Source organism: Artemia franciscana, chromosome 21 (assembly GCF_032884065.1).
Source record: "Artemia franciscana chromosome 21, ASM3288406v1, whole genome shotgun sequence".
Taxonomy (NCBI): Eukaryota; Metazoa; Arthropoda; class Branchiopoda; order Anostraca; family Artemiidae; genus Artemia; species Artemia franciscana.
Window position 1 is genome coordinate 4,713,410 of NC_088883.1, and position 26,540 is coordinate 4,739,949.

The window sequence follows — 26,540 nt, forward strand, 5'->3', positions numbered from 1 at the left end:
ATCTCTTAAATTTTGTAAAAAAAAAAAAAAAAAAAAAAAAAAAAAAAAAAAAAAAAAAAAAAAAAAAAAAAAAAAAAAAAAAAATGCCTTAAAATTCAACTCGAACAACAGGAGTTGGATTTTCAAAACTAAATCAGAGAAAAAGAAACTGATAACTGAAAATTAATATAAAAATTTTGTTTAGTCGAAATATCGGTAAATGTCTACTTTCGTTCCAGTTTAGAGAACTTAGAAATGCTAATACTATAAGCGCATCTAAAGCACTTAGAAATGCTAATTCTAGAAGCGCATCTAAATTTGTCTACTTGACAGTTCTACCCTGTATAGCTTTTGAAATTTTGGTAAATGTCTACTTTCGTTCCAGTTTAGAGAACTTAGAAATGCTAATACTATAAGCGCATCTAAAGCACTTAGAAATGCTAATTCTAGAAGCGCATCTAAATTTGTCTACTTGACAGTTCTACCCTATATAGCTTTTGAAATTTTGGTAAATGTTTATTTTCGTTCCAAGTGCTCTAAAGTGCGTATTACTGCATATAGCAAGATTCTGACAATCACATATTGTTCCCTTGTCATTATTAGTGAAGTGCATCTATTTCTGGTTGACCCTTCTCCTCCATGGAGCATGCTAAAAATGCGTAGAGTGGGCGTGGTCACAGGTAACATTACCTATAGAACGAAGCATATTAGTCGATGAGGCCCGCGGGAAGCGGGGTGAGGTCTGTATTCTGTATTTATTTAGTAAACCTCGTTTGAGATTTTTTTTTTAGTTTTATTACTCTTTGTTGAATAAATATGGAATACAGACCTCGCCCCGCTACCCTCAGGGCTCAGGGACTAATACGCTTCGCTCTATCAATCTTGTATCACTTGGAAAAAGTGATGGCGAAGAGGTGATGTTGAGTAACGAGAAGATTGATCGAGTGGAAAACTTTAACTAAGTAGTGTTATTAGTAAAGACAATGGGTGCAGTCAAAATATTAAAAATAAAATAGCCTAGGGTGTTTTTTCGGCTTTGAAAAAAAAAAGTTTGGAAGAGTAAGAAGTTTGGAATATTGGAAGCTGAAGTGATGATAGCGGTCAAATTTTTTTTTCTGAAACGGAGGGTGTTCCGAAAAACGAAGGAGGATTTGCTAAATATTCTCCACATAAATTGCCTACAAATTGTTTGGGGTTCCACGAGATAACAATCACGGTGTAGAACAGAAATATTCTCGGAAATAAAGAGGGGTTGAATATTAATGTTATTCCCCCTCCCACCTTCAAAACTAATTCCATATTTATCTCAAGGTTCAATGACAGGTAGAATGCTTACACCTTTCATCTACAAAAATTTGCAAATATCTAATTTTGTTTTCCAAAGAAAGATCACGGATGTGTGTTTTTTCTTTATGACTCAAAGATTCATTCTGTGTTTTTAACTTCATCTATTGGTGGTTTTTTCCACATTATTGGATTTCTTAATCCTTTTTTTTTGTATTTGCTTTCCGGTTTGTCTGTTTTGTCTTTTTGTTTTTATCTGGTTTGTTTCGCTCATATTTTTGCTCAAAAGACATTAACATGTATTCTTTGAGACTTTCTTGAGAATGCCTTACTTACCGTGTTGTCTGTTTTTGTATTTTTTAATTTTGTCTGGATAGTTTTCTTTCGCATTTTTGCTGAAAAGTGTGATGTACTATTTGTTTCCATTCATTTTTTTTTCAATTTTATTACTAAAAAGGGATTTTGAATTTCATTAATAACGCAGACATCTGGTCTATTTGTAATTTATTTTTTATGTTTTTGTTACGTTTTCACGAGTCAGAAAAAATTATGGGTGGAGGAGGTTCGAACACCCTAACTCCCCCTTTAGATACAGCATTGTATATTCATTTTACATCCATTTATCATGGATGTACTCATTAATTTGTTATCCTCAGAAGGACCTGATTGATATTTTTAAGTGCCTATTTTATACTTTTTCTGTAGATGCTCAGTTTACTAAGGGGGAAATTTTCTCAGGAGGTTGCCTTGCACCGATTACTTTGCCCTTAAACAGGTTTTTAACATGAGTAATTTTGAGAAAACCTACCCTAAAAATTTTTCAAGTAAACTTTTGTTTTCGGTCCAATCTTAAAACACATGTTAAGTCTCAACTAAGAAATGGGAGATATTTTTAAGTTTTTACAAAATAAGTTACAATTAGAAAATGGCATTCAGAAATCAGGTACACAAGGTAGCATTTTGAAAGCCTGACAAAAGTGTGCCAATGTTGTGAAATTGCGATAGAACTGAACGAAGCATTTTAAAGACTATACTATGTACGGCCCGTGTGGCGTTTAAGATTTTTTAACTGAAAGTAAGGAGTGACCTTAAAACTTAAAGCAAACAGAAATTACTCCGTATACAAAAGGGGCTGTTCCCTCCTCAACGCCCCGCTCTTTACGCTAAAGTTTGACTTTCTCTCAACTCTGCTTTTTAGAACATTAAAAAACTTTAGCGTAAAGAGAGGTTTTTATTACGTATATGAGGGGGTTCGCCCCCTCGCAATACCTCGCTCTTTACACTAAAGCTTGAATTTTATCCCAAATCTTTAAGAATGACCCCCTGAATCACAAAGGCCGTAGAATAAATAGTTGAAAATATTAAAAATACTTTAGCGTAAAGAGTAAGGTATTGCGGAGGGGACGAACCCCTTTATATACGTAATATTTTATGTTCGTTTTAAGCTTCAATGCTATTCATTACTTCCAGGTGAAAAAAATATGCATTTTCTCTTTCTTTTTTTAAATAATGCTAGGAAATCCTGCGCCCCCTTGATGGAAATTCTCTTCCCTCATGATAAATTCCTCCATGGGAAAATCCTCCCACGTAACCTCATCCCCTGACCCACCCCCACCCCAACGCGAAAAAGTCCCCCTGAAAACGTCTGTACACTTTATAATAACCATTACTATATGTAAACAATGGTCAAAGTATGTGTAACTTGCAGCCCCTTCCCCGGGGACCAAATTCATCTAATGACCAACAATCCTTTCAATTCCATCATGATCAGAAGTCAAAACAAATTTGGTACTTTCTGGGTACTTTTTGAATTATTTTCTTATATAAATACTTTGCCTTAGATACGACTTGCACCCCCTGTCAAGATGTTTCATTGGAATCTTTCGCATAACAACGCCAGAAGGTTGAACAAGAGCATATTTCTAGTAACACGATAGTCTATAATTTCCGGTACAAGACACTCGTTCTAAAACAATTCAAGTTTTGGAAATATACAAAAATATTCTTGATCTAGGAAGAATGATAAACTTCCCAATCACTTTTATTATATACAATTAACTGGGATTCATTACAGTAAGCAATTTCAGGCTGTCCCTGAATCTGGGAATAAAATTTATTTTTCTTTTTTGAACAAAGACTACTAGTAGAGGAAAATAGTTCTTTTTTACTAATCCTTTTGTAGTAGCGTCGTCTCTAATATTATTCCCAATAGGAATAGTATTCACACTCTACATTTTTCACCTTCATGGGTGTACCATCAGGTAAACTACCATCAAGAGAGGTTCTGAGATACTGATGGACTGGATGGATCATAACGACCCAAACTGTTTCCTCTTTGTACTCGTTCAAGGCAACAGGCTCTAATTGCCTCCCCTTCACCATAACTTTTGACTGGAAACAGCCTTTACCATTCCGAATGTATTTTTACAGTGGGTACTGTCCGGGATTTTACAGGATTGTATTTTACAGGATTGTAAGTTATGTCCTGAGGCCATATGAGGCTTATAAGCCTTGGAGGGGGCTTATGGGATTGCTAATCAGAAGCTTTTGTGCCCTTTTTGAGATTCAGAATGATGGGAGCATAAAGCCATGCCCTGAGGGCATATAATGTGATATGAGAGCCCCCCCCCCTACGGCCATCATTTTCCGTAACAAACATCCCAAAAAAGTTTTAGGACATCAATTTTTTTCAGCATTATTGAAGAGCTCGGTAATTATGCAATCGGGGATTTCGACCCCCCCCCCCTCGAGGCCTCAGGGCAAGGGCTAAATGTTATGTAATTTGTTAATTGTTTAAATATAGTATATCTTATTGAGAAGCGGCATGCATGTTTGACTTCTACTTTCCCAAAATACGAAGGGCATCGAGATCAGTCAAATGGTGTCCCTTTGGAATGACCGAGTATATCAATTTGAAATTTTCAGGAAATGATAATGGAGATGATCAATTGAACAAAAAGGCAATATTTGCACGCTACTACTACAGCTACTGCTGGTTCATCTGCTACCAAAAGTACTATTACTACTACCACTACTATCCCTAAAACTAATACTTCTGTAGCGAGTACTACTAAGGGTGAGGATATTGAAAACAATACCTGAGGAAACGTAGAAGGGAAATTTGAACTAAATCAAAACATGCTATGGGTGTACGGATTACTGATACGAGCCTATCAGCAATATGCTTGGAACGGCTTATCATACCAAGAGGAAACTTCAGGGGAATGATGAGTGGGATGTCCAGTTGACCAAAAGGCAAAATGTAACTGTTACTACCGTTATTAATGCTGCTGCTACTACTATTCTAACTTCTACTACCTCTACTATGATACTAGTAAAGTTAAGGCTACACGTATAAAGGTGGAAATGTGACATAGTATTGAGCGGGAGTTTGAACTACATCAAAATACAATATGCGTATGTAGAGTTTCAAAAAAGTGTATCTCATTGATTTGGGTATTAACTCGAATCTTCCGGAGAATACTTAAAGGGGAAGATCAATTGACAAAAATTAATATAATGCTTAAAAGTTAATGCTTAAAGGGCGTCAAAACAGTGTCAAAAGCGCACATCAACAATATTTTTGGAACAGCTTAATATGTCACAGCTTAATATTTCAAGCTAAAATTTCCGGGGCATCATGAAGGCGATATTCAACTGAGCAAAAGGCAATATGTACAGGCTAATACCGCTAATAATACTGCTGTTACTGCTATTATTACTACTGCTAATACAACACAAACACTGTAACTGCTCTTACTACCACCGAAAGTATTATGATAATAGTGGATATCAGTGGATATCAGTGGATAGTACAGACAACCGGTCTTTTCCGGATCTCCTTGCACTTTTTCTTCTGTGCAACCGCCAAGGTTCCTTAAGGTCTTTAAAAAAGGCAAAATGTTTCACTCAAGTTGAAATCCCTATACCTGGTTGATTGCTACCATTCCCCTTAGAGGTTTGGTGTCTGTTTACTTGTACGAAAACATGAAGCTTGCGTTAGCAAGCTTCTTCTGAGCTTCAAAACCTCTGCGCCTGTAGACTTATTTCTTCTACTACAGAAATGAAGGAACACCTTTTTACATAAATCATACAAAATTACTTTCTTTTCCAACCGGTTAGAATTGTCAAAAAAAAAATTAAGTCTAAACCAAGAGTATTAAGAGGATTTTTGTCATAGAAGAAAGTAAAATAAGTAATATAGGTAATATATCAATAAATAATAACAGAGGTAAAGTAAAATAATCTAATAGAGGCTGGCCTAACGCTTCTGAATTATCAAGAGAATAATTGGTGCTGCAACAATATACCTTTAGCCATAATCTAATTGTGGCTACTTATTTTTGCGCAATCTGATTCTTCTTTTTTGCAATTTGATTCATATTTTTTATTTTTTACGCAGGTTGAAGATTATACCATAACGATTAGGGGCAAAGTTTCTCCTTGATTGTTTTTATTTGTTATTGATTAGTACAAACAGTTTTGAAACATAAGCCTTCACATGGCTGAAATATATTGTTATAGTTTTAACATATAATGATTTTTATTGAAAAAGGGGGCTCAATGCTGTGTCTCCAAAAAGGTTTAGGGTTAAAAGGTTAAAGGTTAGGGAATATCAGAAATATCTAACGAATGACTCAGGGTATCAAGTTGAAACTTTCAGGTTATGCTGGGGATATACTGAACAAAGATGAGAGGGTGGCCAGCCCTCCCCTTCCTTGCCCTTTTTAGTTTCTCCCCCCTGTTCAAAGCCGTTACAAATTCTTAAATTGTAATCTTGTTCAAACTACTTGAAATGTTTAATGGCTCTTTTTCAAGGAATGCCCCCATAGTCCCAGGTAAGGATTGCAAACCGTGCAATTTGCATATTTTTTACATTCAGGGTTTATCATAGGCAGTGCAATAGTGCTTTTTTTTGTTCAACGTAGTTGAAAAGTCCAGAAACTATATTTGAGGATGACATCCCGCCTACACCCCTCAGGACAAGGATTGTAAGTTATGTCCTGAGGCCATATAAGGCTTATGTAGAAAGGGTGATCATATAAATCTTGGAGGGGGCTTGTGGGAATGCTAATCACAAGCTTTTGTGCCCTTTTTGAGATTCAGAATGATGGGAGTATAAAGCCATGCCTTGAGGACATATAATGTGATTTGAGAGCCCCTACCCCTACGGCCATCATTTTCCGTAACAAAAATCAAAAAAAGTTTTGAGACATCAATTTTTTTCAGCATTATTGAAGAGCTCAGTAATTACGTAATCGGGGATTTCGACCCCCCCCCCCTCGAGGCCTCAGGGCAAGGGCTAAATGTTATGTAATTTGTTAATTGTTTAAATATAGTATATCTTATTGAGAAGCGGCATGCATGTTTGACTTCTACTTTCCCAAAATACGAAGGGCATCGAGATCAGTACTTCAGGGAATGCCTAGGGGAGTTTTGAACTCGATCATAACATGTTATGTGTATATGGAGTGTCAAATGGTGTCTCTTTGGGATGACTGAGTATATCAATTTGGAATTTTCAGGAAATGATAATGGAGATGATCAATTGACCAAAAAGGCAATATTTGCACGCTACTACTACAGCTACTGCTGGTTCATCTGCTACCAAAAGTACTATTACTACTACCACTACTATCCCTAAAACTAATACTTCTGTAGCGAGTACTACTAAGGGTGAGGATATTGAAAACAATACCTGAAGAAACGTAGAAGGGAAATTTGAACTAAATCAAAACATGCTATGGGTGTACGGATTACTGATACGAGCTTATCAGCAATATGCTTGGAACGGCTTATCATACCAAGAGGAAACTTCAGGGGCATGATGAGTGGGATGTCCAGTTGACCAAAAGGCAAAATGTAACTGTTACTACTGTTATTAATGCTGCTGCTACTACTATTCTAACTGCTACTACCTCTACTATGATACTAGTAAAGTTAAGGCTACACGTATAAAGGTGAAAATGTGACATAGTATTGAGGGGGAGTTTGAACTATATCAAAATACACTATGCGGATAAAAGTGTATCTCATTGATTTGGGTATTAACTCGAATCTTCCGGAGAATACCTAAAGGGGAAGATCAATTGACAAAAAATTAATATAATGCTTAAAAGTTAATGCTTAAAGGGCGTCAAAACAGTGTCAAAAGCGCACATCAACAATATTTTTGGAACGGCTTAATATGTCAAGCTAAAACTTCCGGGGCATCATGAAAGCGATATTCAACTGAGCAAAAGGCAATATGTACAGGCTAATACCGCTAATAATACTGCTGTTACTACTACTATTACTACTAGTAATACAACACAAACACTGTAACTACTCTTACTACCACCGAAAGTACTATGATAATAGTACTTTCGGTACTATTAATAATTAATAATAAATAATTAATTCGGTATAATTAAGTCTAAGTCTATGAAGGTAAAATTTGAGAGAATTTTGGTGGAAAATTCGAACTAACAAAAGACACAATATGCATTTAGATTGTCAAAATAGTGTATCTAAAGAATTGTACTAAGTTGCAACTCTTGTGTACTAAGTTGGAACTCTCAGAGAAAACTTAAAGGGGATGATCAATTGACTAAAAGGCAACATGTACACACTACTACTAATACTACTGCTACTGCTACCAGTACTACTACTAATACTATTTACTAGTTCTACTGCTACTATTACTATTGCTCTGATAATTCTGCTACTGATATATTATCTTAACTAAAACCGAATGAAATGTATCTTATTCTTATCTGTATTAAATTTCGATATTCTAGAAAAATAAGGTGGATAGAATAATCAACTTTTCTACTGTGTGTCACTAAAGGGGTTCACGACTCACAAGGACCCTATGCTGAGCACTTTCAAAGGAAACTAGCTCGGTTTGCTTAATGACAGGTTTGGAGGGAAAGAAAGATAAAAAGAAGGGAAAGAAAAGCAGAAATTTACCATTCGATTCGTAATTAAATACCGAAATTTCAAAATATTACACATTGCTGTCACAAATGCATCTCATCCTCTCTCCCCCACTGGGTCTAGATAAAGCTCTAGATTCTATACAAAAGTTTTCTTTTTTCGTTTTTTTTTTAATTGGCTTTATCTGGCATATGACGAAGTTTCCCCGAACACTTTGCTACTTATGGAGTTACGTTAATACTAGGGTCGGTCAATTTCACGGGAATCGTCTATCGAAGCCTATCTGTAACTATTAGGGACAGGAAGTCACGTTTTCCACCAAAATGTTCGTCTATTCGGTATTATAAAAAAGAAACAAACAAATAAAATCTTGCTTTCTACCCTGACATCTTTATTGTGGTTCTCTGCAAGTTGTTGTGTCTGCAAGCCTCGCAAGCCGTCAACGGTTATGTGATCAATCTGAGAAATTATGTAAATTCTATGTTTCACTCATCTTGGGAGTCAAGTGGGCCATTCGATCGAAACGAGAGTCATAAGAACTATTTCACAAATTACTTCACTGATTTGGAACAACAAACGTGGTCATTCTAAAGGTGCTTTAAATGGAGGGTAACTAGGTCGTGGTAAACTTTCATTAAGAACTCTTGTTCATTTACTGGCTTTTCACCTAAGCAGCTTGTGTTCTTAAAGTCGATGATAAAAGAGTTTATTGATATCGCGTTCAGCATTCACTACATGATTTGGGTTTTTCATGAACAGCTGAGGGTGGGCTACTTTGGGTCAAATGTGTTTACACGATACTTCGTCGAGTTGTTGGTCTTTGGGTATTTTTTCTAATTTTTCCAGACTTTCCTTACCCCTGTCAGATTAAAAAGATCTTGATTAAGTTCGTCATAGGCAGCGCAATAGCACTGCCTAAGCAAAGAACGATGTACGGATAAGGCATTATTTATCTGTTTTTATTTATTTTATTTTTTAAACTAGGGCCCTTCGCATTGAAGGAGCTGGAGAAACTTCGAAAAGGGCTCATTCGTTCGAAAATTGAAAGGACTAATGTCCTTTTTAAAATTCAAAAGTGATTGGAGGGCAACTAACCCCCTCCCATACCCACCATTTCTTCCAACACATCCAATCCAAATTTCGAGATAGCCATTTTGTTTTGTGTAACTGAAAGACCCAGAAATTATATCTTTGAGAACGACAACCCCCAGAGCCCTCAAGGAAAGGGGTTTTCAGTTATGTGTTGAGGGCATATAAGGTACATATACAAAGGATGATAGCGTAAATTTCGGAGGGGGCTGATTGTATTGGTAATCAGACAATCCAGTGCTTTTTCAAAGACTCTGATTAATTGGAGGGTGGATAACCCCCCGCCCCACACCTCATATTTTCTGAAAATGCATCTGATAGAAATTTTGAGATGGGTATTTGTTGTCGTAGAAACCTCAAAAACAGCTCATTCGATTAGAAATTGAAAAATCCAATGCCCCTTTTAATGGTCAAAAGTGATTGAAGGGCAACTAACCCCCCTCCTTCGCCCACCATTTCACCAAATCCATCCAATCAAAGTTATGAGATTTCCCCCCAAAGCCCTCAGGGTCAACAAGGTACCTCAGCAATATATCGAAAACGACCTGGGGTATGAAACTTTTGGGGATACTACTATAATTACTTCTGCTTTTACAATTTAAATAAGTAAAAATAGAGCAATTGAGTCCAGGTTGTCAAAGAGCATAGGTAGAATCTTTTGAGTTTTATTTTTTAGCTTTAGTTTTTGCTTAAACTTTAGAAAATATAAATTAAATTCAAAATTATACTTTGTTTGCGTCAAGATTGAAAATTGCTGAAAAAGTTTTTCGAACATACAAATAGCAGAAGACTATATCTCTGTAACTATTAGGAATAGGAAGTCTAATTTTCCACCAAAACATTCGTCTATTTCGGCATTAAAAAAAAAAGAAACAAACAAATAAAATCGTGTTTTCTGCACAGATATCTTTAATGTGTTTTCTGCAAGTTGTTGTGCTTGCAAACCTCGCAAGTGGGCAACAGTTTGTGATCAATCTGAGAAAATGGTATTCTATGGTTCACTCGTCTTGGAAGTCAAGTGATTTTGTGATGGCCATTTGTTGTGGTAGAAACTTCGAAAAAAGATCATTCGATTAGAAATTGAAAGGGCTAGTGCCGTTTTTAATAGTCGATTTGGATTTGTAACAAAAACTGCTCTTATATTTTTTAAGACTCGAGAGTGCTTGGAGGGGGGATACCCCTCAAACCTTGTATTTTCCTAAAATACATCTGAAGAAATTTTGAATTGACCATCTGTTGTCGTAGAAACTTCGAAAACAGCTCATTCGATTGGAAATTAAAAGAATCAGTGCCCTTTTGAATTGTCGAAAGTGATTGGGGGGCAGCTAACCCCCCTCCTACACCTATCATTTCTCCAAGCACATCCAATCACACTTTGTTTTAGCCATTTTGTTTAACGTAATTGGAAGGTCCAAATATTATGTCTTTGAGAATGACATCCTACCCCAGAGCCCTCAGGGCAAGGGTTGTAAGATATGGTCTGGGGTATATAAGGCATATAAAGAAATTGATATTTTCTATCACTATGCGTAGCAAGCTAAATTGAGTTTTGTCTTTGTGGCTAGGAATTTCTCATAAAATGGATTTTCTCATAAAATACACCTGCATCGGAGTTTGTTTTACGAAAGAATCATAACTTCACATAGCTTCACGTTACATAACTTCACGTATTGATTGTGTTCTGAATAATACACAAGCACCACTTCGCCATATGCCAGATAAAACCAATTTGAAAAAAATATGAAAATAGAAAACTTTTGTATAGAATCTAGGCCTTTATCTAGTCACAGCTAAGCGAATTGTAAACAGATAAGAATAAGATCATTCATTTTGTAGTTTAAGATAAAACCTCAGTTCGGAAATAGACATTTGTTTAAGTCGAATTATAGCAGTTGAAACAAAAGTTACCCTACTCGAGTTGTGATAACAAAAGTAAGTAAATTCGGTTTTTTCGGGAAATAGGTTTTGGATTTTGCTGGGAAAGCTTCAGGAATCAAGCATAATTGCATAACAAGCTTATAGATGTTAATTCTGGACTGTATACTAGCCTATAATAAGCAAATTCTCACATGATAAGATTCAAGTAGTTTCTATTACGCTAATCAGATTTACTGTGCTACTTCTGGTTTACTTGCTTTTCAGACCCCCCTCGCTCTTTGCAACAATTTAGTCTCTTACCACAATTTAAGGGTAGGCTATATTTGTTATTTTTCAATTATTTTAAGTAATATACCTTGAAGCATTTTTTTAATGAGAATTCCCCCTGCTCTAAAATGTTTGGTAAAGGTCTAGATTATGGGCTATTGAGAAGGAATCATGCTAAGAAAACTATTCCGGTACTTGCGTATTATTCGGAACACACTCAATAAGTGAAGTTAGGTTCTTTCGTGAAACAAACAACGATGTAGATACGCTTTAATTAAATATTTGGTACTTGTTCATTATTCAATTGATTCAATTCAGAACGAACTCAAGAATTTTGCTGAGAAAATCCGGTTTCATAGCCACAAAAACAAAACTTAATTTAGTTTGCTATGCATAGTGATAGAAGATAGTGCCTGAACATGGATTTTGAAATGAAGGTTTGGTATTTGCCGAAGACTGAAAAAGAGGCAATTATATTTTTCCAGGATAAGAAATCTGGGGGCAGTAAAGGCAGAAGAAGACCCCTTTTAACACGATTCTTATCGACATTTCTGCGTTCTGGGTACATAATTCTAAGTTGTAATTTTACAATTTTCCTCATAAAGTATTATATTTGCATCATATTTTTTTTTATTAGCTTTACCAAAAGTTTGGGCTATATATATGGACATCGGGGGGGGGGGGTAGGGGTGGATGGTATGCATTATATCAATTACCTAACTTAACCTAACCACTTCTATGTATAAAATGTTTCATTAAAATGTATCTGCATCGTAGTTTGTTTCACGAAAGAACCTAACTTAACTTTTGAGTGTGTTCTGAATAATACCAGAACTCCTACTGCACAATATGCAAAATAATTGTAGGATAGCTAACAAATTTTGCGTGTAGCTCCACTATACTTTACCCCCAATCCCTTGATGTGCAAATATATAGACGAAATTAGATTTCTCATGTATTCTCCCAATGCGTCTCCTGTTTCAATCCGTGTATCTGTAAAATCGTAAAGTGAATCAACAGTGACGAAGCGAGAACCGGAAAATAAGACTCACATGTGGCGAAAAGCATTGGAAATCTATATTTCCACCTCTATATTTGCAATTTTACAATATCTATATATTGTACTAAAGTCCATCCATGAAAGTACACTTTCATGGATGGACTAAAGTATGCCCCGGGAAGGTATTTTGAAGTATCTACCTCCACTCTTTCTCTCTTTGGAGGGCCCTGACCTTTGGTGACCTTTAAAAATATTCGTGTTATAAAAGTAAAACCTTGCAAAATGCATTTTCTGCTTAGATGAAATACAACCAAACCGTTTTAAACTTCACAACTTGTGCTCAATCCTAATTTTTGAGGCTTCAAAGATCCACAAATAGGCTACATCTCTTAAATTTTGTAAAAAAAAGAAAAGAAAAAAAAAATATTGATGTGGCTTAAAATTCGACTCGAACAACAGGAGTTGGATTTCCAAAACTAAAACCAGAGAAAAAGAAACTTATAAATGAAAATTAATATAAAAATGCTGTTTTTGTCAAAATATCGGTAAATGTTTACTTTCGTTCCTAGAGTAGAGAACTTAGAAATGCTAATTCCATAAGCGCATCTAAAGCACTTAGAAATGCTAATTCTAGAAGCGCATCTAAATTTGTCTACTTGACAGTTCTACCCTATATAGCTTTTGAAATTTTGGTAAATATTGATTTTCGTTCCAAGTGCTCTAAAGTGCGTATTACTACATATAGCAAGATTCTGACAATCGCATATTGTTCCCTTGTCATTATTAGAGAAGTGCATCCATTTCTGGTTGACCCTTCTCCTCCATGGAGCAAGCTAAAAATACGTAAAGTGGGCTTGCTTACAGGTAACATTACCTATAGAACGAAGCATATTAGTCCATGAGCCCCGTGGGAAGCGGGGCGAGGTCTATATTTATTTAGTAAACCTCGTTTGAGTTTTTTTTTAGTTTTATCACTCTTCGTTAAATAAATATAGAATACAGACCTCGCCCCGCTGCCCTCAGGACTAATGGACTTGTACGCTTCGCTCTATCAATCTTTTATCACTTGGAAAAAGTGATGGCGAACAGGTGATGTTGGGTAACGAGAAGATCGATTGAGTGGAAAGCTTCACTTATCTAAGTAGTGTTATAAGTAAAGACAATGGGTGGTGTCAAGATGTTAAACATAAAATAGCCTAGGGTGTTTTTTAACAGTTGAAAAAAAAAAGTTTGGAAGAGTAGAAGATAAATCTGCGAACCAAGATTAGGATATTTGAAGCTAGAGTGATGATAGCGGTCAAAATTTGTTCTGAACCGGAGGGTGTTCCGAAAAACGGAGGAGGATTTGCTAAATATTTTCCACATAAATTGCCTACGGATTGTTTGGGGTTCCATGAGATTACAATCATGGTGTAGAACAGAAATTTTCTCAGAAATAAAAAGGGATTGAATATTAATGTTATTCCCCCTCCCACCTTCAAAACTAATTCGATATTTATCTCAAGGTTCAATGATAGTTAGAATGCTGCCACCTTTCATCTACAAAAATATGAAAATTTCTATTCTTTTACAAAGAAAGATCAAGGGTGTGTGTTTTTTCTTTGACTTAGATTCATTCTGTGTTTTTAACTTTAGTTGTTGGTGGTTTTTTCCACATTGTTGGATTTCTTAATTCTTCAGATTGTGTTTTTTTTAGTTATATTTGCTTTCCGGGTTGTCCGTTTCGTCTTTTTGTTTTTATCTGGTTTGTTTCGCTCTTATTTTTGCTCAAAAGATATTAAAATGCATTCTTTGAGACTTTCTGGAGAATGCATTACTTTCCGTGTTGTCTGTTTTTGTATTTTTTAGTTTTATAATTTTATCTGGTTAGTTTTGCTCTTATTTTTGCTCAAAAGATATTAAAATGCATTCTTTGAGACTTTCTGGAGAATGCATTACTTTCCGTGTTTTGTGTTTTTGTATTTTTTAGTTTTATAATTTTATCTGGTTAGTTTTCCTTCGCATTTTTGCTGAAAAGTATGATGTACTATTTGTTTCCATTCATTTTTTTTCAATTTTATTACTAAAAAGAGATTTTGAATCTCATTAAAAACGCAGACATCTGGTCTATGTGTAATTTATTTCTTATGTTTTTGTCACGTTTTCAAGAGTCAGAAAAAATTACAGGTGGAGGAGGTTCGAACACCCTAACTCCCCCTTTAGATAAAGCATTGTATATTCATTGTACAGCCATTTCTCATGGATGTACTCATTAATTTGTTATCCTCAGAAGCACCTGATTGATATTTTGAAGTGTCTATTTTATACTTTTTCTGTAGATGCTCAATTTACTAAGGGGGAATATTTCTCAGGAGGACGCCTTGCACCGATTACTTTGCCCTAAAACAGAGTTTTTAACAGGAGCAATTTTGAGAAAACTTACCCCAAAAATTTTTTCCAACAATCCTTTCAATTCCATCATGATCAGAAGTCGAAACAAATTTGGTACTTTCTGGGCACTTTTGAATTATTTTATTTATATAAATACTGTGCCTTAGATACGACTTGCCCCCCCCCCCTCCTTGTCAACAGGTTTCGTTGGAATCTTTCACATAACAACGTTAGAAGGTTGAACAAGAGTATATTTCTAATAACGCGATAGTCTATAATTTCCCGTACAAGACACTCGTTCTAAAACAATTCAAGTTTTGGAAATATACAAAAATATTCTTGATCTAGGATGAATGATAAACTTCCCAATCACTCTTATTATATACAATTAACTGGGATTCATTACAGTAAGCTATTTCATGCTGTCCCTGAATCTGGGAATAAAATTTATTTCTCTTTTTTGAACAAAGACTATTAGTAGAGGAAAATGGTTCTTTTTTACTAATCCTTTTGTAGTAGCGTCGTCTCCAATATTATTCCCAATAGGAATAGTATGCACACTCTACATTTTTTACCTTAAGGGGTGTACCATTAGGTGAACAACCATCAAGAGAGGTTCTGAGATACTGATGGACTGGATGGATCATAACGACCCAAACTGTTTTCTCTTTGTACTCGTTCAAGGCAACAGGCTCTAATTGCTTGCCCTTTACCAAAACTTTTGACTGGAAACAGCTTTTACCATTCCAAATGTCTTTTTACAGTGGGTACCGTCCGGGTTCTGTCTTCGGTTGGGTATTCTGTGAAATTGAGTACTGGTTATTCTAAACGTTCTTTCGTATGGGTCTAAGCGTTTCTGAAAATACCCTCGAAAAAAACTCCCCAGCAAAAAATACCATTTACTGAAAATACCCCCCCCCCTGTGGAAAATATTGTTTTCCAGATTTGAAAATTTTATTTGAGTTTTGTATTTTATATTTTTGTTGCAAAGTGCTAAGAAAAATGAGAAATAAATGAAACCCAAAACGAACCAAAATTACAATAGATAACCTAGTCAAACAAAAAACAAGCGGAAAATTTAAGTTGTAGGGCTGACGACACCCCTTCTTCTCAAGACCAGAACATCATTTGCACTTTACGAAGAAGAAAAGCAACAAAAAAAACGTGTATTGTTAGTTTAATTTATACATTCTGATATTTATTCCTTATGGTCTTATTATTTCTTTATTAAAGTAAAAACATATAAAATGTATTTTGTTTTCAGTAAAAGTGCAAATTATGTTCTGGTCTTGAGAAGACGTGGGGGTCGTCAGCCCGACTCATGTTTATTTTTGCTCGTTTTTAGTTTCACTCGGTTATCTATTGTAATATTCAATTAATTTATTTATTGGCGGTGATTTGTTGAAGGATTGAAGGTGATTTGATTTGTTGAAGGCGGTGATTTGCTAGGAAAATTATTTGAATTTATTTCTACTCATTTTTAGCTTAATGGTGATCTTTACTATTCTTTGACAAACTTGTTTTATGGAAATAGTTCTTTTTATTAATTTTTGTTCGTTTTTATTGACATAGTCTTTTTCATGGAAAAAAAATGTTTTATATTTTTTTATTAGACTAGTGTTTTTGATGTTGAAGATTATTTATTTTATTTCTGCTCATTTTTGGTTTAATGAAGCTCTTTACTGTTCTTTAAAAAACTTGTTCCATGTGTTTCCGTTAAAAAATACCATCTGTAAGTAATTAAATGAAATAAACAAGTTTTTCAACTGAAAGTAAGGAGTAAAGATCTCGATACCTCGCTCTTTACGCTAAATTTTTTTTTAATTTATAAAAAGCTTACTATTATAATTATGTGGCCATTGTGTATTAGGAATTGTTCTTAAGGAATTAGGATTAAAAATCATAACTTCAGCTTAAATATCGAGGTCTTGACTGGGGGGGGGAGTAATATTTTTCATTTACGTAAAAATTTCTGCTCATTTTAAGTTTTCATGTTGCTCCTTACTTTCAGTCGAATTTTTTTGTTTGAAAAAATTTAGTTTCTGATCATTTTTAAATAAAAGTGAGAAATCCATCTCTCCTCCATGACGAATTCCTTCCTCCAACAGTAAATTCCTCCGTGGAAAGTTGTTTTCATGTAAAATGTCCCCCTCCCCTCTGCCGGTGATATTCCACCCAGATAATTTCATTCTAGCTACACATTTTATCCAGAATTTTTTTTGCGAATGAAGAAAAACTTTTTAAGCTTTTTTTTTTGGTAATAAAATAAACTTTAAAAAACCCATCAAAAATGTGAAATTGTTATCTACTCCCTTATGGTTTTTGGGAATATTTCTCGTCTTCGCTGTTATTATGAAAGTAAAGAGTAACACTAAATCCCAAAATGAGTAGAGTTTATTCTGTATAGGAGGGGGATTGCTCCTTCCTCGTCCATATCTCCAGCTCAGGGTCGCAGAAACTTTGGATTGTTCTCATTAGAACAGATATTGAGTTCTAGTCCTTTTTTTAAGGCCTAAAGGGATTGGAGATCTACCAGCCGCATGTGGGTGGCCTTTTCCGGGCAGATGTTTCCTAAGGGGTGTTTCCCGTGTGGGTAAACGCTGGCCACCCTTTCGTACATCCAGCTGTCGTTTACCCTACTGTCTATTTGTAATCTTGATGCCGTGTAGCCTCATTCAAGTTCAATTTTTCTGCCACTTAGCCTTCCTTGCCATATTCATCTCCTCAAGAGTAATGTCTGGCTTGTTACAATTTGGGCCGTAATCCAAATTCCCTTAGAGCAAGAGGGTTTATAATACTTATCTTTTTTTGCCATATTTCTCCCTCCCATCTAATGATAAAATATTTCTTGTGAATAATAGAGTGGATGCAGCTCCATGGAGTCCTATTCCAAAGGTTTTTATGGAATTGGTATTAAACTGCTGACATATAGCGATCGCAAATTTGTCGGTCTGTCTGTCCGAGACAGACGATGAACAGACGATGAAATTTGGCAGGCATATTAAGGACCAGACCAGATTAAATTAGAAATAGTCGTTTTCCCGATTCGATCATCTGGAGGGGGGGGGGTTAATTTGGAAAAATTAGAAAAATGAAGTATTTTTAACTTGCGGATTGGTGATCAGATCTTAATGAAATTTGATATTTAGAAGGACCTCGTACCTTAGAGCTCTTATTTTAAATCCCAGGTGCATCCGGTGATATTGGGGGGATCGGGATGGACCTTAGTGGAAAAGATAAGCACAGGTCTTAGATGCGTGATTGATATAACTGGAACGGATCCGCTCTCTTTGGGGGAGTTAGGGGAGGGTTAACTCTGAAAAATTAGAAAAATGAGGTATTTTTAACTTACGAAGGAGTGATCAGATTTTAGTAAAATTTCATATTTAGAAGGACCTTGTAACTCAGACCTCTTATTCTAAATCCCGGCCTGACCCAGTGTCACTGGGGAGAGTTGGGGGGAGGGGGTCGGAAATCTTGGAAGAGGCTTAGAGTGGAAAGATCAGGGTGTAACTTGGTGGGAAGAATAAGCACAAGTCCAAGATACGTGACTGACATAAACGGACCCAATCAGCTCTCTTTGGGATAGAGGGGGGGGGGGTATTTCGGAAAAATTAGAAAAAATGAGGTATTTGTAACTTACGAACGGGCAAACAGATCTTGATAAAATTTGATATTTATATGGATCTCGTGCATCAGAGCTCTCATTTTAAATTCTGGTCAGATCCGGTGACTTTGAAGGGCGTTTGAGGGGAAACCGGAAATCTTGGAAAACGGGAAAAGTGAGAAATCTTCATCTTGCGAATGGGTGATCAAATCTTAATGAAACTTGATGTATAGACAGATATTATGTCTCAGATGCTCCATTTTTAATTCGAATTTGATCCTGGGACCCGCTGATTCTGATAGGCTAGTAGCGCATATTCCAGCAAGATAGGATCAACGTTTTGGTATTGAATTGTGCAATATTTCAAGCAACCATCAAACCCTGTTGACAAAAACAATTATGCTCACCTCTAAAAGATCTCGGAATTCCCATTTTAGAGGGGGGGGGGGTCCCGAAACTTGAATTAATGTCTGGCATCAATATCTAATGAACATTATTATCAGTCCACCCTTTTCAATTTAAAATACGTCCATTAGGCCTACATAGAATGGTTTTTCTCAGCTGAAGTACAATTTCTGATGCAATGAGCCCTCTCCAAAGTTTCTGCGACCATGATGTGGAGGGTTGGGTCAAGGAAGGGGCAGTTATCCTCTTATACAAAATAAATTTATGCTACTCATTTTGGGGTTTAATTTTACTATTTACTTTCAGAATATAGCATCTTTGTGGACATTATTCACATCTTCTGCAGGACAATTTTGGCAGACAATTTTACCCCTACTGAAAATTTCCCCTAGACCCTTCCACTGTGTCATTCTCTTCATATGTAACATTGTGAATCCGAAGAGAAAGAAAATAAAATAATGCTTACGGACGGAGGGAGATACCTAAATGAGCGCATTTTAATGCCAAAACATCCCTGCTCTCATTGAGACTTCAGATAAATACAGAATCTGTTCTAAGGGAGGGACGAGGGGAGGGTGAAGGTAGAAATTGATGTATAATCCCTAGGGCAGACAATGCTTTCTTCATAGCCGTGAACGAAGCAATCAAAAATCAAGCCGCAATAAAACTTACCCCACTCTGTCAATAAAATGCTAATTGACATTTGAACTAATAACCGGTAATTTGACTGGTTTTTACATTTGAACAATCAACACATAAGGTTGAAACAAGAAATGGGCGCAACAAACAGTTCGTGGTAACGAGCTGTAGTAAGCAGCGACCCGGCTCAATAGAAACCCAAACTCTAAAAAATGGAATTTTGATACCAATAGCTACATCAAAAGAATCGCATTTTAATGCTGATTTTAAATATATAGGTTTCATCAAGTTTAGTTTCACGCACCAAAAGTTACGAGCCTGAGAAAATTTGTGTGATTTTAGAAAATAGGGGGAAACACCCCCTAAAAGTCATAGGATATTAACGAAAATTACACCATCAGATTCAGCGTATCAGAGAACCTTACTGTAAAAGTTTCAAGCTCCTACCTACAAAAATGTGGAATTTTGTATTTTTTGCCAGAAGGCAGATCACGGATGCGTATTTATTTGTTTGTTTGTTTTTTTTTTGTTTTTTTCCCCAGGGGTGATCGTATCGACCCAGTTGTTCTAAAATGTTGCGAGAGGGCTCATTCTAATGGAAATGAAAAGTTCTAGTGCCCTTTTTAAGTGACCAAAAAAATTGGAGGGCACCTAGGCCCCCTCCCACGCTAATTATTTTCCCAAAGTCAACAGATCAAAATTCTGAGATAGCCATTTTATTCAGCATCGTCGAAAAACCTTATAACTATGTCTTTGGGGACGACTTACTCCTCTACAGTCCCCGTGGGAGGGGCTACAAGTTACAAACTTTGACCAGTGCTTACATATAGTAATGGTTATTGGGAAGTGTACAGGTGTTTTCAGGAGGATTTTTTGGTTGGGGGGAGAGGTTGAAAAGAGGGGGATATACTGGGGGAACTTTCAATCGAGGAATTTGTCATGGGGGAAGAAAATTTCCATGAAGGGAGCGCGGGATTTACTAGCATTATTTAAAAAAGACAATGAAAAAATGAATATGAAAAAGGTTTTTTCAGCTGGAAGTAAGGAGCAGCATTAAAACTTAAAACGAACAGAAATTATTACACATATGAGGGGCTCACCTCCTTCTAATACCTCGCTCTTTACGCTAAAGTATTTTTAGTAATGTCAACTATTTATTATACGGCTTTTGTGATTCAGGGGTCATTCTTAATGAATTGGGCCAAAATTTAAGATTTAGTGTAAAGAGAGAGGTACTGACGAGGGGGCGAACCCTCTCATATGTGTGATAAAAACATGAGAATAAAAAATTCTTTACGTAAACTAGTTTATAAGTTACGCATATCTTTTACTAATAAAAAGATTCGTAAAAAATTAAAAGTTCTAGTTGCCTTTTTTATTAACCAAAAAAAGGAGGGCAACTAGGCTTCCTCCCCCGCTCTTTTTTTCTCAAAATCATTCGATCAAAATTATGAAAAAGCCATTTAGCCCCCCCCCCAAAAAAAATATGCAAATTTCGTTATAATTATTTCTCTGCGGAGAGCCAAAATCAAAACATTGATTCAAAAACGTTCAGAAATTAAATTTAAAAAAAACAAGTTTTTTCAACTGAAAGTAAGGAGCTACATTAAAACTTAAAACGAGCAGAAATTACTTCGTATATGAAAGGGGCTGCTTCCTCATCAACGCCGTGCTCTTTATCCTAAAATTTTTTACTGTTTTAAAAAGAAGAGTTGAGAGAAAGAGTCAAACTTTAGCGTAAAGAGCGGGGCGTTGATGAGGAAGCAGCCCCTTTCATATACGAAGTAATTTCTGTTCGTTTTAAGTTTTAATGTCGCTCCTTACTCTCAGGTGAAAAAACTTGTTTTTTTTACTTAATTCAATGAAAAGATAAGGGTGTCACAGATTACTTGGTATGTAATAAAAAGGCAATATCTTTTTATACATATAAAACTATTAAACTCCTCCTTTACATCACTGGCCTTATAAACCATAATATGACCAAAATATATTTTTTTTTGCGTAAACAAGGGCCGTTTGAAATAAAAAAAAAACAACTTATAACTTAGGGTTTTAAGAAATTAGAAGCTATAAATAAAATCTGATTCAATTTTTTAATTTAGATAACTAAGCTGTTATCAAACTATAGTTTGAACTGTTTCAAACTATGTACCATTCATATTTTCATCTATTTCGATCATCGTGAAATAGTACTTTTTAGAAATTGAGTGTGTGTGACAATTTAATTTTTATTTAATTACCAATTGCGTTTTTGGAAAAAGTTCATAGTTCATATTTTTGGCCATGTTCAAGAGTAAACGTAGAATTTATTTCTAAAAAACACCAATTCCTGAGAAAGATATTGAGCATTGTTTAAGAAAGGAAATTATCATTAGATCAAAACTAAACAGATTCACCTGTTTTCACCTGTAAATGTTCACACTATTCAACCATATATTTTTTTCAAAGATTTAAAAAGGTAGCTTACTTAGAAAAATAGCACCCCCCACCCCTTATTAGGATTGTTTAAAAATGATGTTAGTTAATTTACTGATAGATATATTTGTTACCACGAACTATTTGATTAGGAACCTGATATTGCAACATTTTCCGAAATCCACTTTTTTTAACTTTACCGTTTTATAATTCAAAAGTTACACAAAAAAAAAATCTGCGTTACAACAAAAAATTTGCAAATATACTAACATTAAATTTTAAAATAAGTGTACAGAATATCCTGTAATTCTAAAAAGGTTTGGCTGTGAGCCGTGTTGGATTGATATTGATTGACCCGTTTGTTGTTATATAGCTACTCCACATATGTTCTTTTACTTGTTTTTATGTGCGACAAGCGAAACCTTTCTTCGTTTCGGTCATAGTAACTAAATAATTAACTCCACTATTTTGTCAGATACTACAAATACTACTGCTAACAACTCAATGCAGTAACAAGTCCCCTAAGGCCACCAGTTCTAGATGATGATCTGTTTGATACCTTTAAACATTGGCGTCAGTTAGGGGGGGGGGGGCAATACGTATTATATGTCTAGAGGGGTTACAAATTAGTCTCTTACACGAAAATGCCATAATAATGGATTTTGATGAATTTACTCCAAAAAAAGTATTTTCAAAATATATCTCAAAATATATATTCAAAATATATTTCAAAATATATCTCAAGTTGTAGTTAACGATATTCATTTTGAAACGATGCAATTTATCATGCAATATTATGAAAATGGAACTGTTCACGGTTACGAGAAAGTTAACAAGGAAGGTTTTGACTATATTGTTGAGAAATATGATTTGTTTGGTATCAAGGAAGATATTGCAGAAAAACTACTTGGTGAATACAGACAAGGTGAAAATTTAAAACTCCTTGAAGCTTATTTTCTAATTTCCAACAGTCCAAAGTCTAAGATTGGAGCGCTAAGAGAACTTGCGCGCATTGCTGTAGAAGGAAAAGTAGTTCCAAATTTTGTCAATGCATTTACTGTTGATGATTTTATAAAATTCTCGGAGATATGTTGTGATATGCTAGGTCAATCAAAGGTGGATAATTGGAAAAGCTTTTTGAATATATTCTACAGTTGGACGTCGGAGAATCCTGAAGAAAGATCCATAGCGTCGTTAAAAATCCTATCACTGATTAACTTGAAAAACTTTCCATTGCCCGAAGTTCTCATAATGTTTGTGAATTTGAAGCTTGGAGAGGAATTTAAAACAATGAAGTTAGTCCTAGAGAAATCTTTGGGTTCTTTGTTGAAAGTTGAAAAATATGACCAGTATTTAAAATCGTCTTCGATAGAAACTTATTGTGAAGAATGCAAGCATTGCAATGAGCCCCCTTATCATTTTTCATCGGAGTGCAAGGGAAGACATCGGTGTAATACTTGTTTGAAACATCCTAATCGAATACGGTGTTAATTTTTGTGGTTGTTTAAAATCTTTTTGTTGCCTAAATAGTGAAACAAATATTTATGGGTGCTCAATTTCAAAATAATACATTTCTATGTGGCTTATATTTTTTTTGCTACTTACCATACTTTTACTTTTGTTTGGATAATTTTATGTATTTCTATGATTATTTTTCTGATTCAACCACCTTACATATTTCACTGAAACGCAAGGGTATCAAGAATATACTGGATATCCCAAGGCAAATTCTCCAAAGAATTAAAAAACAACCAATCTTAAATTAATATAAAAGTAACATATAGTTTTATAAAATGTTCTTCAATGAAAAGGCATCAGCTAGTAATGACTCCCCCCTTTATTGAAAAATTTGTAGATAAATCTTAGTCACGAATTAGTTGGAATGCACAAGAAAAGAATTGAAATGAACCAAAATTGTAGATGTCGATTCTTGGTGGATAAAACTCAAGCTTCAGGAATACCTCTTTATTAGTTTAGCTCCAAAATGAGATTTGAATAAAGACCCAACATTGTACACTTTATTTGGTTTCATTAAGTATTCCTATATGTGACCATAGACGACATAAGCAGCGCTGGTGAATTTATCAGGATTCCTCCACCCTGATTTAATTCTCATCATTCAAAAAATTATTTTTTATGAAAGCCTGTGTTTTGTTAAAAACTAAAGAAAAATTCTGGCATCTCTCAAAAAAAGGAATAAATTTCAAACTTTACTACGATCGTATAATTTACCAGCCAGTCAAATATTTATGCGAATAGTAATGGTATTATGGATTTTGATGGCTAAACAGAAATCAAAGAACATGGCTATAAGAAGCTTAAGTATGGTATGTTAAAATGTTAAATATGTTCATAATTTGCTAAAAAAAAAGAAGCAAATTTAAAATGTTAAATATGTTCATAATTAGCTAAAAAATGAAAGCATTGAGAATGTAAATTCCGATTCAAATAAAAAGTGTCTAATATTTTTCTAAAATAAAATCTGTTCAATAGTTTTTCTCGTAAAATTTGTCTCTAATGGGTTCTTAAACAATCATTTGAAGGCGGTGTTGAAATATTATTTGATATTAAAATTCAATGTATAGTATTTGAAACTTGATAAAGCACAAGTATAGTCACTTGAAAAGCGGTTTGACTTTCCTCATTTTATTTTGTGTCTTATGCCTATGTTTTAATTATGTATTTGAGATATCTGAATAAAATAACTATTTAAATAGTTACATGTGAAATTATTCCTTATATGGAACGGGTTGCTCCATCGTTAACACCCCGCTCTTTACGCTAAAGTTTGACTCTGTCACGACTCTACTTTTAAAACAATAAAAAAACTTTAGCGTAAAGAGCGAGGTGTTGCGGAGGGGACAACCCCTTTCATATACGGAATAATTTCTGTTCGTTTTAAGTTTTAATGTCGCTCCTTACTTGCAGTTAAAAAACTTTTTTTTTTAATTAAATAACGGCGGTAAGTCCTGCTCCCAGTCCATGGAAAATTCCTTCCCTTCAAGGCAAATCTCTCGAAATTAGCATATTAATTTTTTTGTGGCTAAATGACTCTCATAGTTTTGATTGGATGATTTTGAGAAAAAAAGGAGGGGGGGGGGGTAAGAGGCCTATTTGCGCTCCAATTTTTCGGTTACTTAAAAAGACAACTAGAACTTTTAATTTTTTTTACGAACGTTTTTATTAGTAATAAATATACGTAACCTACGAATTAGCTTACGTAACGAGCTTCTACATTCGTGTATTTTTATTACGTGTTCTCGCTCTTTACGCTAAAGTTTTTTATTGTTCTAAAAAAAAGAGTTATGACAAAGAGGGGTTGAGGACAACACCTACCTTGAGGACAACTTAAGCGTAAAGAGCGAGGTGTTGAGGAGGGGACAACCCCTTTCATATACGAAATAATTTCTGTTTGTTTTAAATTTTAATGTCGCTCTTTACTTTAGTTGAAAAAACTTATTTTTTTAATTTAATTTCTGAACGTTTTTGAACAAATGAATGTTTTTATTTTGGCTCTCCGCACAAGAATGATTAATTCAACTTTAATGAGTGATTAATTCAACTTTAATAAATTTAATTAATTCAAAACAAATAATTAATTCAAAGCTTTAGCGTAAAGAGCGGGGTGTTGAGGAGGGAGCAGCTGATTTCATATACGAAGCAGTTTCTGTTCGTTTTAAGTTTTAATGTCGCTCCTTACTTTCAGTTAAAAAAAAACTTGTTTTTTATTTAATTTTGAACGTTTTTGAACTAATGCATGTTTTGATTTTGGCTCTCCGCGGATGAATAATTAAAACGAAATTTACATATTGATTTTTTTTGCTAATTGGCTTTCTCGTACTTTTCATCGAATGATTTTCAGAAAAAGGGACAGGGGGGGGGGGGCCTAGCTGCCCTCCAGTTTTTGGTTACTTAAAAAGGCAACTAAAACTTTTAATTGTTTACAAGTGTTTTTACTGGTAAAAGATATACGTAACTTACGAATTAATATAAGTAACAAACTTCTGAATTCGTATGTTTTCATTATGCATATGAGGGAGTTCACCCCCTCGTCAGTACATCGCTCTTTGCACTAAAGCTTAATTTTTGTCCCAATTCCTTAAGAATGACCCCTGAATCACAAAAGCCATGGAATAAATAGTTGAAATTACTAAAAATACTTTAGCGTAAAGAGTGAGGTATTAGGAGGAGGTGGACCCCTCATATGCGTAATAATTTCTGTTCGTTTTAAGTTTTAATGCTGCTCCTAACTTTCAGTTGAAAAACTCGTATTTTTTTTCATTTTTTTTTAAATAGTGCTAGAAAATCCTGCGCTCCCTTCATGGAAAATGTTCTTCCTCCCCCATGACAAATTCCTCCATGGAACGCTCCCCCAGCATATCCCCTTTTTCTCAGCCCCTCCCCTCCCCCCAACCAAAAAATCCCCCTGAAAATGTCTGTACACTTCCCAATAACCATTAATGTATGTAAGCACTGGTCAAATATTGTAACCTGTAGCCCCTCCCATGGGGACTGTAGGGGAGTAAGTCGTCCCCAAAGACATAGTAATATGGTTTTTCGACTAAGCTGAATAAGATTGCTATCTCAAAATTTTGATCTTGTGACTTTGGGAAAGAATGAGCGTGGGAGGGAGCCTATGTAACCTCCAATTTTTTAATCTCTTAAAAAGGACACTAGCACTTTTAATTT

At 35.0% G+C, this 26,540-nt stretch overlaps 1 protein-coding gene and 1 long non-coding RNA gene across 3 annotated transcripts in view; both read left to right on the plus strand.

Annotated features, from left to right (window-relative positions):
• LOC136040891 (uncharacterized) overlaps window positions 1–26,540 on the plus strand; it is a 319,761-nt gene that overhangs the window by 163,482 nt on the left and 129,739 nt on the right. Inside the window, exon 1 of one of the 2 annotated variants that reach the window (XM_065725303.1) lies at window positions 11,095–11,202. The exons of the other annotated variant lie outside the window; for it this stretch is intronic. The gene's annotated coding sequence lies outside the window, so the exon portion shown is untranslated. Of the gene's footprint in view, window positions 1–11,094; window positions 11,203–26,540 lie in introns of those variants that run through there. 2 annotated transcript variants of the gene reach the window in all.
• Window positions 1–26,540, plus strand: part of LOC136040892 (uncharacterized) — a 149,521-nt gene that overhangs the window by 99,436 nt on the left and 23,545 nt on the right. The gene's annotated exons all lie outside the window — the stretch shown is intronic.